This window comes from Cetorhinus maximus, chromosome 31 (genome assembly GCF_964194155.1).
Source record: "Cetorhinus maximus chromosome 31, sCetMax3.hap1.1, whole genome shotgun sequence".
NCBI lineage: Eukaryota > Metazoa > Chordata > Chondrichthyes > Lamniformes > Cetorhinidae > Cetorhinus > Cetorhinus maximus.
In genome coordinates this window covers 18,936,075-18,950,478 of record NC_135909.1, presented here as the reverse complement: position 1 = coordinate 18,950,478, position 14,404 = coordinate 18,936,075, and the positions used below count along the sequence as shown (strand labels likewise).

The following is a 14,404-nucleotide window of genomic DNA, read 5'->3' as shown; positions in this document are numbered from 1 at the left end:
GTTTTCTGCCAGGGTCACTCAGCTCCTGACCTCATTGCAGCCTTGGTCCAAACCTGAAGAAAACAGCCGAACTCAAGACGTGAGGTGCAAGTGACTGCACTTGAGTTCAAAGAATCTTTTGACCTAATGCGGCATCAAGGAACTCCAGCAAAACTGAAGTGAAAGCAAATAAGGCGGGAAACTCTCCAATGGTTGGAGTCGTCCCCGGAGTTTCTAAAACATTGGAAAATATTTCCAGCATGAACTGTAATTCGCTTATGATTGATGCACTTTGTGTGACAATGAAAGGATTCCTTGTTTGCGTTTTGTTATGCAGCTGGCTCGTTGGTCTAGGGGCATGATTCTCGCTTTGGGATTTTCGTTGAGTTGATATGCGAGAGGTCCCGGGTTCAAATCCCGGACGAGCCCGTCTTAATGCAGCATTTTTATTTCGCGCTCGAGGTGGTGGCAGTTCCGGAAATCAGGACCAGGTTTGAACACCCGGGAAGTCATTGCAGGGAATGCATCACTTCAACACACGTGATATAAATGAATGCCAAGTTTAAAGAACGTTTCTCCGTGCCATGAGACTCTGAATTTATTCTAATGCATCAAATGTGTGAACTGTCTACTTGTGGATTCATGTGGGACGCTGACTGCACTCAGTTTCAATCTTGACTGAAAGGACAAGCAGAGCTGGGAATCCCAGTGTTTCATTTTAATTTACCACATTTTAGCTGTGTTCCGGTGCTTGCAGTGAGCTGGGAGGGGTTTCTTTTTGCTACCAAATGCTTGTAAGTTCCGGTCTTTCCGCGGTGGGTTTTCACACTGTGTAGAAACATGTTGGATATCAGGTTGAAGTGTTGAAGCGTTTCACATCAGTCGGTTTACAACAGTCCCTGATCTGATGTGATGCACATTTATTTTAATGACATAAACTACGTTTCCATCTTTATACATCTGGCCGAATATTCAGTGCTTGTACTAAAGAGGATCATTTATTTCAACAGTTCATGGATGCAAAAAGTATAGAAGGCGGTTTAATAGACTGTATTTTGCGTCGAGGTGGCCGAGTGGTTAAGGTGATGGACTGCTAATCTATTGTGCTTTGCACGCGTTGGTTCGAATCCCAATTTCGTCGTTACTTTATCAACTGTTTCCGCCTTATTGCGGTGGTTTTGCAGAAGCTCTGCCTGGAATCACTGATGTAATTCTCCAACCCAAGTTATGAGGCCAGCTTGCTTCGACTTTTCTTGTAAGATCTTGGATTCGATACTTTTGTTCACAATAACATGGGGATCGGACTTAGAGTCCATTCGACATGATATTTCCACCTCTCTCTAAGGAGAAACATTGGAGCAGTGGAAATATTCCGGGGACTTGGGTTCATTTCCCACCATAGTTGCTGATGGAAATTTAACTCAATAATTAAAACCTGCAATTTAACGCTAATCTCAGTGCTGGTTCTCGGATGTCTTCCCTGGTCTGGCCTACATATGAGTTTGATTCCTAACTGCCGCTGAGAAAGCCACTGAGTTCAGGGGCAGTTTGGGATGTATAACAAAGACTGGCCTTGCGATCGACGCTCACATCCCCTGAAATAATGTTTTAAAAGGGTGAATGCGCACCTCACTGATTGGATCTTCCATCAGCCCCTGTAATGGACAGACGTGTTGAATAATAAAGCGCTTTGTGACGTCAAGAAAAAGATCAATTCAGAACATCTCAGTGAAACCGAGGCTCAAACCCACATCTGCGAACAGAAGGAAATCAGAATGTTGGCAGTTTTTACAGAGCGATATTGTTGAGCTGAATGTTCACACTGGAAGGCTGTAAAGTTCCTCATTGAAGGATGAGGCGCTGCTCCTCGAGCGAACCTTGATCTTATTCGGAACATTGCAGGAGTCCGAGAACCGAGTGATCAGGGTGAGAACCAGGTCGCCAGTCATTTCGTTTCACCAGCTTTACTGTGTGGATGAGTTGGTTGGACTTTCTGTTAATTTACCGCACATTCTTGGCTGTCAGTTCTGTCGCCGGAAAATGTCACTTCAACACTTTCTGCCAAAAGTAACCCCATCCCAACTCTGACTGCCCTGAGAAACTGTCACTTAGACATGTGATGACCAGTAATTGAAGTGAGCGCTGCCTAACTTCCCTGACCGTTAATTCCCCCTGAGCTTCTTTACTAAGTCGAATTAAAGCTGAATTTCTGCAACTCCTATAACACAGTTAAAATATGGTCAAGTAATATGAAGCTGTAACCCTCCCGCCCCACCCATCATCATCTACCCCCACAACACGCCCCTCCCCTCACTGCATCCCCCCAACTGCCACCACACTCGCCTCCCGGACCCACCACCCCACCCACCACCCCCCCGCCACCCCCAGCTCTGCCAGTCTGAATGTTATTTCAGACAAGCCTACAACTCCATGTTGAAATCAGGCTGTGAACATTTCGACCCGATAGGGCTGTGTACAAATAGGGTCACATGGATTTCATGGTTCTGAAAGAAAACATACCTCGGAGACTGTGTTTTAAAAAGTGGACTTTTTTTTCCTTTGAGAAGAGAAGGACCAACTGCTTGATGTTGTCTCGGATCAGTGCTGGGGGAGTTACTGTGAACACTGACCCCATCTCAAGGACTGCACAACCTGACCTTTGCCTTGAGACATTGACGTTTAATGTTTGGCAAAATTGTCCCCTTTCTAAAGAAGGGTCATAAGTACTCGAAACGTTGACTCTGTATTTATTTCTCCCCACAGATGCTGTTAGACCAGCTGATTTTCTCCAGCATTTTCTGTTCTTGTTTCTGAGTTTCAACATCCCCATCATTTTGCTTTAATTTCCCCTATTTCTCGTTTTAATATCATGGTTGTCTATTATGAGTGTGTGTGTGTATGTGTGTGTGTGTGTTTGTGAGAGAGGGAGAGCGTATGTGTGTGTGACTTATGGTATCTCGAAAGATTAATTCGCATAATTTCAGATCCATACTGTATGTTCATAAGCTTTATTTTTCTATTCGAAAATATCTTTTTTTATAATAAACAAACAAATTTATGGTTTATTGAAATAATCCACTTTTAAACCTCTTTTATTCCCGGGAACACTGGTGAAGGTAAATAATTGGCCATTTTGGTGAGTGAAATGAACATTTGAGCTAATGTTGTGTCCTCTGGAGTAGTGGGACTAGACCAACGGCGCACTCCTCCCATCCCTCTCGTAACAGGGTGCTCACTCAGAAACTTAGCTCCAGGTCACTGTCGACTCCTTCTGTAAAGCAGATGACATATTGGGCTTCTCACTAAACATGCAGAAAACTAAGATCCGATTCCAATATTCGTGACTGAGGGAGACCCCCAGAAACGGCTGCACACAAAGAGCTTACTGAAAGGTCAAATTATGTTGTTTCAGTGAGTTATAGAAGTGACCTTGGAGCAGGTTAAGCAGCATTTCCTGTGTTTCAATGATAAATTCGGACCTGAATTTAAAAGGAAAGTGTAAATATTTGTAACACTCATGAGCTCCGTCCGCCGCATGACTGAGGCGAGCTCATTTCTCGACCTAATCACTGAGAGACACAGACACAAAGAAATAATAATAAACAAGAGGGAAACAATGGATTAATTGAATTCCAATTACGGCCCCTGGTTAATGTTAAACATTGCAATGGATCAAGAGACGGATTTTCAGGAATTTAAATTCCCAATGACCGATCGATGGACCAGAAGCTGGGAACATATGAGAGTTGCACGGTTGTTAGCATAGTTTAATGGGAGCTGAGTTGACCAGCGGTTTTTCATATGCTTTTATCAAGGAAGGTGAAACCGAGCTTTATTCCAGTAACGTGGACCAGTGGGCACAGAGCTGCCCATGTGCTTTGGAGGAGGGCAAGTCTCCCCTCCCCTCAGAAGCTGGACTGGGTATCCCCAAAAACTGATGGCACTATCAGCTGGCAAATAACACGAGCAGCAGCTGCCCAGGTAAAAGGATTTGCAACTTGTTGCCGAAACCCAGGATTGAACCAGGGACTTTTAGATCTTCAGTCTAACGCTCGCCCAACTGAGCTATTTCGGCTGGCAGAAACGCTTTCTTCGAGCCAGAATTGACCCAGATACCTAAGGATGTTAGTTTTACAGGAAGCTACAGTCCTCCGTTAATATTAGAGAACATGATCGCATAATGACAAAGGACAGCCAACACCTCGTTTCAGTTCCCTCCAGTTTTCCTTCATAAAGAGGGGGTGCAAAGCCCAACGAAGCATCAGTTCATTGCCATAAGCTCTCGGCAATTGCTACACAGGGATTGTCCTACAAACAGCTTTCTTCCTCCTTTGAGTGAATTGCTCCCTGACGTCACGATATGATGGCTTCACTCTCAGTTTAAGGTTATATCCATTTGTTCTGTATTCCCGGACAAGAGGAAATATTTCTCCGTATTAAAACCTATTAATCATCTCAATTACCTCAACCAGATAGCGCCTACACCTTCTCAACTCACGAGTATGTAAACGTCACAGCGGGAGCACATCTAACTGCAGATCAGAAAAATGTGTGTGTATCGCACTTGGTCATGGCTACTTTTGCTCCAAATCTGTATGTGAATGAATGGAACCCGCTTGTGATAAACACTGTCGCCTTTCACCGCTTAGCAGATGACCTTCATAGAGCCACGTATGTGATTCCCTCAGTTTTGCTTTTGCACAAAGCTGGGGAAATGCATCACAGATGCCAGTCTTCAGCCAACTGCATTCACTCCAAGTGAAATCAAGAAATGGCTGAAGGCACGGGTAACTGCAAAGGCTTTGGGCCCTGACACCATTCCTGCAGCAGTACTGAAAAGCTGTGGTCCAGAAAGAGTCTCGTTTCTCGCCAAGTTGTTCCAGTGCAGCTACAAGACTGGCATCTACCCGGCAATGTGGGAAATTGCTCAGGTCTGTCTTGTCCACAAAAAAAAACAGGAAAATCCAACCGGCAAAAACCGCCCCATCCGTCTTCTCTAGTTTATCAAGAAGGTGAAGGAAAATGTCTTCGACAGTGCGATCAAGTGACACTTACTCAGCAATAACCCGCTCATTGAAGCTCAGTTTGTTTCCTGCCAGGGTCACTCAGCTCCTGACCTCATTGCAGCCTTGGTCCAAACCTGAAGAAAACAGCCGAACTCAAGACTGCACTTGAGTTCAAAGAAGCATTTGACCTAATGTGGCATCAAGGAACCCCAGCAAAACTGAAGTGAAAGGAAATAAGGCGGGAAATTCACCACTGGTTGGAGTCGTCCCCGGGGTTTGTAAAACATTGGAAAAGATTTCCAGCATGAAATGTAATTCGCTTATATTATTGATGCACTTTGTGTGACAATGAAAGGATTCCTTGTTTGCGTTTTGTTATGCGGGTGGCTCGTTGGTCTAGGGGCATGATTCTCGCTTTGGGGTTTCCATTGAGTTAATATGCGAGAGGTCCCGGGTTCAATTCCCGGACGAGCCCATCTTAATACAGCATTTTTATTTCGCGCTCGAGGTGGTGGCGGTTCCGGAAATCGGGACCAGGTTTGGACACCCGGGAAGTCATTGCAGGGAATGTATCACTTCAACACACGTGATATAAATGAAAATCAAGTTTTAAGAACGTTTCTCCGTGCCATGAGACTCTGAATTTATTCTAATGCATTAAATGAGGGAACTGTCTATTTGTGGATTCACGTGGGAGGCTGATTGCACTCAGTTTCAATCTTGACTGAAAGGACAAGCAGAGCTGGGAACCCCAGTGTTTCATTTTAATTTACCACATTTTAGCTGTGTTCCGGTGCTTGCAGTGAGCTGGGAGGGGTTTCTTTTTGCTACCAAATGCTTGTAAGTTCCGGTCGTTCCGCGGTGGGTTTTCACACTGTGTAGAAACATGTTGGATATTAGGTTGAAGTGTTGAAGTGTTTCACATCAGTCGGTTTGCAACAGTCCCTGATCTGTTGTGGTGCACATTTATTTTAATGACATAAACTACGTTTCCATCTTTATACATCTGGCCCAATATTCAGGGCCTGTACCAAAAAGGATCATTTATTTTAACGGTTCATGGATGCAAAAAGTATAGAAGGGGGTTTAATAACCCATCTTTTGTGACGAGGTGGCCGAGAGGTTAAGGCGATGGACTGCTAATCCATTGTGATTCGCACGCGTTGGTTCGAATCCCACGTTCGTCGTTACTTTATCAACTGTTTCCGCCTTATTGCGGTGATTTTGCAGAAGCTCTGCCTGGAATCACTGATGTGATTCTCCAACCCAGGTTATGAGGCCAGCTTGCTTCGACTTTTCTTGTAAGATCTTGGATTCGATACTTTTGTTCACAATAACATGGGGATCGGACTTAGAGTCCATTCGACATGATATTTCCATCTCTCTCTAAGGCGAAACATTGGAGCAGTGGAAATATTCCGGGGACTTGGGTTCATTTCCCACCATAGTTGCCGATGGAAATTAAACTCAATAATTAAAACCTGCAATTAAACGCTAATCTCGGTGCTGGTTCACTGATGTCTTCCGTGTCTGGCCTACATATGAGTTTGATTCCTAACTGCCCGCTGAGAAAACCACTGAGTTCAAGGACAGTTTGGGATGTGTAACAGAGACTGGCCTTGCAAGCGACGCTCACAGCCCCTGAAATAATGTTTTAAAAGGGTGAATGCGCACCTCACTGATTGGATCTTCCATCAGCCCCTGTAATGGACAGACGTGTTGAATAATAAAGCGCTTTGTGACGTCAAGAAAAAGATCAATTCAGAACATCTCAGTGAAACCGAGGCTCAAACCCACATCTGCGAACAGAAGGAAACCAGAATGTTGGCAGTTTTTACAGAGCGATATTGTTGAGCTGAATGTTCACCCTGGAAGGCTGTAAAGTTCCTCATTGAAGGATGAGGCGCTGCTCCTCGAGTGAACCTTGAGCTTCATTGGAACATTTTGTGACTGGATTCAAACTCAAAATCCTGTCTCAATGACATCTCAAATAAAGCTGTCGGCTGCTTGAAAACGCAGCAGTTAAACTTCCTGCCTGATCATGAGAGCGATTGTGACGTTTACAAAACGAAATCATTTGATAAAATAGTTCAAAAACCATAAAGTTTGACATCCTATGAGGAAAAGTCAAGTTATTATTGAGAACTCTGCTGAGAAAGCTTCATTGGACAGCACAGAAATCAGGTGAAGAGTCTCAGTAAATCGACACCAGCGAACAAGTCAACATCAAAACTGAATCAACTCTTGTGAAGATCAGTGAGTAAAAGCTGAGTGCTCCGTGCACCATCAGCTCATCAAGTAGATGTATTGTCTGGATAAAGCGTTCTGTTTAGAACAGGATTTATTGACCTGAGTTGAGCAGGCACGTTATTGCAGAACAAATAAGTCACCTCTAGATTTTCCCTTGAAAACATAGAAACTAGGAGCAAACTTCTAGTTTGTTGATATATTGAATTGAAATAAACTGGAATTACAGTGCAAATGAATTGATATTCAAAATCAAACCTTACTTTCAGGTAAATTACGTGGAGCGATTCAATTACAAACAAGATCCCAAGTGACCTGTGAGCTCAAACACAGAGAGAGTAAATTTCAGAGTGAAGACTTAAAAATTTCAATTTTTGGCAATTGAGGGTTCATTGCAGAGGGGGAAGGAGCTGCTGTGTAATTTTAACCGAGATACTGCAGCAAAAGTACAAGAGGGAAGGAGTGGAACTCTCTAAATAGCGAAAACTTTACTTAAATAGACAATTCATTTCAGTGAAGTGTTGGGACAGCTGAGAGCTGTTGCCTACACATCCTGTGCTCTGTGGGAACTCCAAATAAGACTGATGATAATAGTCAGATTCATAATACATTAAAGAACCAAGCGGAATACAGAAAGTGCAGAGGAGAGATGGAAAAAGGAAATTAGATCAGAAGGGAGACCGTATGAGAAAAGATTTGCAGGTAACAACCGAAAACACTGAAGATTTTTTACCAGTATAAGGGCAGTCACTTTAAGTGGGGGTGATTTGGAGATCCTGTGCGGGGAGGGGGCATGGCTGACGTACTAAATGAGAACATACAAACAAACTAATTAGCAGCAGGTGTAGGACACTCAGCCCCTCGAGCTTTCTCCACCATTCAATAAGACCCTGCCTGATCTGATTGTAACCTCAGCCTCACATTCCTGCCTCCCCCAATAACCTTTCACCCCCACCACCCCCCTTGTTAATCAAGAATCTATCTAACTCTGCCGTTGAAATATTCAAAGTCTCTGCTTCCACCAGCTTTTGGGGAAGAGAGCTCCAAAGACGCTCGACCCTCGGATAGAAAAGAAACTCTGTCTGAAATGAGCGATCCCTTATTTCTAAACAGTGACCCCTAGTTCCAGATTCTGCTACAAGAGGAAACGTATTCTCCACCTCCACCCTGTCAAGACCCTCAGGATCTTAAAGGTTTGAATCTAGTTGCCTCTTACTCTACTGAACTCCAGGCGATTCAAGCCTAACCTGTTCAACCTCACCACATAAGACAACCGGCCCATCCCTGGTATTCGCCTCGTAAACTTTGCACTAAACCTGTCATCACAAAACAAGCGGATGCTGCTAATGTCATTGGTGGGGAAATTGGATAGGATGAAAATAGATGAAGTGGAAGCTATCACAAGGCTGGCACCGCTCACAGTAGAAAAGCTGCTCGATCCGCATCGGATACACCTTGGATTACTGAGGGAATGAAGGTTGGAAATAGCGGAAACTCGAGCCACAATCTTTCAATCCTCCTTGGAGATGGGAGTGAAGCCAGACGACTGCAGGTTGTTGATGTTACATCCGTGTTTAAAATGGAGAGGGATAAACCCAGTAACTACAGAGCAGTTAGTCTCATGCTGGTGGTGGGGAAACGTTTAAAGACAATAATCCAGAACAAAATTCATTGTCACTAGGTAGAACATGAGTTGATAAATGATAACCAGCACAGATTGGTTAACAGAAAATCAGCACTGAAATACTTAATAAAGCTCTTTGATGACGTGTCAGAGAACATTGACCAGACGAGCGAGGATGATAATGTGTGTCTGGACTTCCAAAGGGATTTGAAAAAGTCCCTCATAATGAACTTGTTGGTAAAATTCCAGCAGCTGGGATTAAAGGGGCAGCGACAGCATGGATACAAAATTGAATAAGGGGCAGAAAGGGCGAAAGTAGTGGCGAGAGCTGAAGAAGAGTCATACGGACTCAAACGTTAACTCTGTTTCTCTCTACACAGATGCTGCCAGGGCTGCTGAGTTTTTACAGCATTTTCTGTTTTATTGTAAATTTTAATAACTTACAGCCTATATTCAAGTTTGCTGATGACACTAGCTTAGGTGACATGGTTAGTAGCGTCTGTGGGATCAGCAAGTTTCAAAGGGTCATTAACAGATTCAGTGAGAGAATAAAACTATGGCCGGTGGTGGTCAACATTGGGAAGAGTGAAGTCATCCATCTTGAACTAAAGAAAGATCCGAGAATTTCCTAAACAGTCAGAAACTTGGGACTGTGCAGGAGGAGACGAGAGCGGGAGCTGAGTGAGACCGGAGGGTGGAGAAAGAACAGCGGCAGATCTGCCAGAGAGCAGCCGCGAGGGAGAGAGAAGGAGAGAAGAGTGAGAGTGGCGGGGGATAAAGAGCTGAGAGGAAGGGGCTGGAGCAAACCGGCCATGTTCAAAATATTCAATGCTTGATATCACAGCAAAGGAGGTAACTTGTTAGTTTGTACTGATTTCTCTGTTTTTCTCTTTCTAAATTAGGACATTGATTGAAACTAGGAGATGAGAATTAAAAAAAAAATCAATCAGGGTAAGTATAACAGTAAGTGCCAGTTTGATAACTGGATTCTTTGGGAACCATGGGGGAAACTCTCTGCTGCTTGGACTCATACCTACCACAGAGGAAGATGTTTGTGGTTGCTGAAGGTCAATCACCTCAGCTCCAGGACATCATTGCAGGAGTTCCTCAGTGTAGTGTCCTCGGCCCAACAATCTTCAGCTGCTTCATCAATGACCATCCTTCCAAAATAAGGTCAGAAACCTGATGATTGCACAAGGTTCAGCACCATTCACGACTCCTTGGAGACTGAAGCAGCCCATGACCAAATGCAGCAAGACCTGGACAATAGCCAAGCTGAGCAGACAAGTGGAAGAAACATTCATGCCACACAAATGCCAGGCAATATATAATATATTAATTATATATATATATGCAAATTAATGTACTATCGCCAAGTTTGCGGATGACACAAAACTAGGTGGAAAGGCAAATGGTGAGGGTAATTCAAAGTGTCTAAGAAAGGATTATAGACAGGGAAATCTTGTTAGATTATTGTTTTAGAGCTCCTTCAGAATGTAAGTAGCAGGGATGATTAAGGGGAGCCAGTTGCATTCCAAAAGACATTCTATAAGGTGCCACATAAAATGTCACTACACAAGATAAGAGTATATGTTGTTAGGGTTCATATATTAGCATGGATTGAGAACATGACAGGAAACAGAGAGTCAGGATAAACGGGTCATTTTGCGGTTGGCAAACTATAACTAGTGGACAGATGCAGAGTTCAGTGTTGGGCCTCTACTATTTACGATCGATGTTAATGTTTTGGATGATGGTACTCACAGTATTGGAGCAAAATTTGTTGATGATGCAAAGATAGAAATAAAAGCAAGTTGTAAGGTGGATACAGAGAGTCTGCATAGATATGTAAATGTTCAAGTGAATGGGGATAAAATAGCAGATGTAGTACAATGTAGTAAAATGTGAGGTTGCCCACTTCTGCAAGAAGCATAGGAGAGAGGAATATTACTGAGATGGAGAGAGACTGCAGAATCCTGTGGTACAGAGGGATCCTTGTACAAGAATTACAAAAAATGTTTAGATGACATTGCAGAATGCTGCAGTACAGATGGATATGGGTGCCGCTGTATAAGAATCATTGAAAAATAGTTAGCATGCAGGTGCATCAAATACTTAGGAGGGCATGCGGAATGTTGGTCATAAGTGCAAGGGGACTGGAATAGAAAAGCGGAGAAGCCTTGCTGCAACTGTACAGGACATTGGCGAGACCACACCTAGAATAATGGGTGCAGATTTGGTCTGATTACTGAAGGATGGACATACTTGCATTGAAGACAGTTCCCGAGAATGGTGACTGGGATATTCCCTCGACTGAGGGGGTTTGCTAACGAGGAAGGGTTGATCAGGTTGGATCTAGACTCACTCGAATTTAGAATGACTTAACAATATGATAGTGAATGAGCATCTGGCAATGAGTGACCAAAATATGTTAGAGACAGACATTTAGTTCGAGCAGAAAGGTCACATACATGCTGGTTATCACCTCAAGTGAGGCCAATAAGGACGGAATAAGTGGTAAACTGAGCACGTTAAATTCCCACCAGCTATTAACAGGTAAAACAAGACAGGAAACTATCAGAGGCACTCAAATAATAATAATTTAGTGTAATCTGTATCTAATGCAAACCCGAAGGAATGAAACTTCTATGATTATTATGGTTACTAATTATTATGGTTAATATTATTAATAATGGGGACGGAATTCCATAAATTAAACCAGTGATTAAGAAGGAATGACAATTTCTGTCCAGATAATGATGAGCTGTGTATTTGGTGCGATGCTGTCTCCGCTATGCTGATAGTTTTGTCCTTCTCGGTGGCTCATGTCACAGGGAGGACGCTGCTGTTCAAAAAAGATGACGAATTACTGCAGGGTGTCCTGTAGATCGGAAAACCTGCGGCTAAGTTCCCCTCCGAGTCACTCATCATCCTGACTTGTAAATATATCGCCGTTACTTCACTGTCGCTGGGTCAAAATCCTGGAACTTCCTTCCTAACAGCACTGTGGGTGTACCTACACCACACGGAATGCAGCGGTTCAAGAAATCAGCCCACCACCACCTTCTCAAGGGCAACTCGGGATGGACAAAAAATTCTGGCCCAGTCAGCGAAGCCAACATCCCATGAATTAACTTTAAAAATTATGATCTTCACGACATTGTTTCCATCTAAGAGGATGTTTTTTTTTCTATTCAGATAATCATACAGCGATAGTGAAGAGGAAGTGGCCACTTAGGACATTGCGCCTGTGCCAGTTCTTTGGGGTCAATGGGCTGAGGGAAAGGGGAAAGCATTAGCTGGGATGTGTTTGCAGCATTTACAGCTTGTGTCCGTCTGTGAATAAACAGCATATCAGAGATTTGTTGAAGATTGAATTTTTGCATTGGAAGCAAGAAACTGATGTAAATAACAGACATGATTGTGAGTAACCTTTGGCATTAATGAGAATGTAAATAGCAGAGGATGGTTTCGATCCTTCGACCTCTGCGTTATGGGCCCAGCACGCTTCCGCTGCGCCACTCTGCTGCTTGGACGGTAATGTCTACTGTTCCATTATGGTATTAAAGTGCTTCCCATGTTTAGAATATATTTCCTGCTGTGGAATTGTGCTCTCTGGTGTTGAGAAATGTTCTTTGTTGTTGTGTCAAATGCTTCCCTGCAGTACAAACGTGTTCCCGGTTGTATAAATATGATGGCCGAGCCAGCGAATCCCATATCCATTGAATTTTTAAAAAAGTTCCGCTCTGTTGCACTTCTCAGCTCTGGCCAGTAGATGTCAGCACATTCAGAGAGCGACAGAACAGACAAGAACCGTTCACATTTTATTGGACGGCGAAGGGAGGTTTTTGGAATTACTAAAGGAGGAGGTGACATTTCATAATATTTTGTTATACCAAGCAGAAGTTATAATGTTGTGCTAAACGTCAGACCGTTGTTTTGTATTTGAGAGTGAGATACATTCTTCACTGCCCTTTTCTGGCCAATTTTGTGAACGTGGGATTTAATGTCTATGTCACTCACTGGTACTGTGTGAAACTGAGAGATGTTCTGAACCTGTCAGTCTTGGTTACTGTATGTGAATGTGGAGACATTGTCAGTGGAACTGCCAATGTGTTTGGATTTATTCTGACAGTCACTCTCTTGGACAGTATATTTGTGTTATATTCCATTCCTATCTGTATCAGTATTTTCTGATATTGAGACAGGTGGGTTACATTGTGAAACTGTCAGTGGAACTGTATGTGTAGAAGGATTTTGCTCTATCAGTCAGCTTCTGATGCTGAAAGTGAGTGTTGGAGTCATTTCGTGTCTCTCATTCTCTGGTACAATATACCTGTGTCATATTCAGACTGCATATTGCATTTTCTGGTATTGTATGAGTGTCTGGACACTTTTTGAGCCTGCCAGTGGAACTGCAGGTGTGCAAGTGTTTTGTTCTCAGTCACACTCTGGTAATGCAAATGAGTTTGGGACTCATTCTGAATCTCTTACTGGTCTCTGTGTGTGTGTTTAACTCTATCAGTCAGTACTTCTGTACGTGAACATGGAAATCATTCTGAATCTGAAGTCTTTGGTGCCCTTTTTTTATTCATTCGTGGGATGTTGGCTTCGCTGGCTAGGCCAGCAGTTATTGTCCATCCTTAATTGCCGTTGAGAAGGTGGTGGTGAGCTACCTTCTTGAACCACTGCAGTGCATGTGGTGCAGGTACATCCTCAGTACTATTCGGAAGGGAGTTCCAGGATTTTGACCCAGCGACAGTGAAGGAACAGCGATATATTTCCAAGTCAGGATTTTGAGTGTAGTATCCACTCTGTATTCGTTACATCCATGTCAGATTCTCGTGACGTGTGTGAGCGTAGCATTCGAAGCAGATATGTCAATGGTACTCTGTATCTGTGATATTGTAAAGTGTGGGAATCATATGTTTATTTCATCACTTGGTTCTGTTTGTGAGCTTGAGATTCATTCTGTATCTGTCAGCGGGATTAATTTTACGTCTGTCAAACTTTGGTATTATAAAAAATTGTGAGATTTAATTGGTGTTTTTCAATCATCGGTATTGTATGTGAAAGTGGAGTTTATTTTCTGTGGATTAGTGTGTGGTCTTCCATTTGTATCCGTCAGCATCTGTTACTCTATGTGATGCTTGGACTCTTTCTATATCTCTCAGTGGTACAATTGGTGTGTCATATTTCTTTAGTATCACTCAGATTCAGCTATTGTGAGTGAGTGCAGTGAACAGACTGTATCTTTCAGCATCTGGCACTGAAAATGTGCTTGAGAATTATTCTCTGCTTCTGTGTGAGTGTGGGATTCATTATATAACTTTCAGTCTCTGGGACTAATTATAAGTTTGGATTCATTCCACATACATTTCCAGCAGAACAACAGGCCACTGATATGATAGGTTTAAAGCAAACAACGTGTGTCAGCTTTGGCTGAGTATTAAACCTTTGTCACTGTGAACACAATTGTGAAAGATAATGTATCCTTCAATCTGATCCTGGATTGGTCCGCAAGTGTAACTCCAGCTTGTACGAAATG

At 43.1% G+C, this 14,404-nt stretch overlaps 4 non-coding genes across 4 annotated transcripts; 3 read left to right on the top strand and 1 right to left on the bottom strand.

Moving 5' to 3' along the window:
- The first annotated feature begins 318 nt into the window (after positions 1-318).
- On the top strand, positions 319-408 carry trnap-ugg (transfer RNA proline (anticodon UGG)). The gene is given in 2 exon segments: positions 319-354; positions 373-408. It is a non-coding gene; the product is annotated as a tRNA-Pro (tRNA).
- A 3,573-nt stretch (positions 409-3,981) lies between these two features.
- Positions 3,982-4,054, bottom strand: trnaf-gaa (transfer RNA phenylalanine (anticodon GAA)). Its single transcript has one exon. It is a non-coding gene; the product is annotated as a tRNA-Phe (tRNA).
- Positions 4,055-5,370: 1,316 nt separating this feature from the next.
- On the top strand, positions 5,371-5,460 carry trnap-ugg (transfer RNA proline (anticodon UGG)). Its single transcript is given in 2 exon segments — positions 5,371-5,406; positions 5,425-5,460. It is a non-coding gene; the product is annotated as a tRNA-Pro (tRNA).
- Positions 5,461-6,090: 630 nt separating this feature from the next.
- On the top strand, positions 6,091-6,172 carry trnas-gcu (transfer RNA serine (anticodon GCU)). Its single transcript has one exon. It is a non-coding gene; the product is annotated as a tRNA-Ser (tRNA).
- Positions 6,173-14,404: the final 8,232 nt, after the last annotated feature.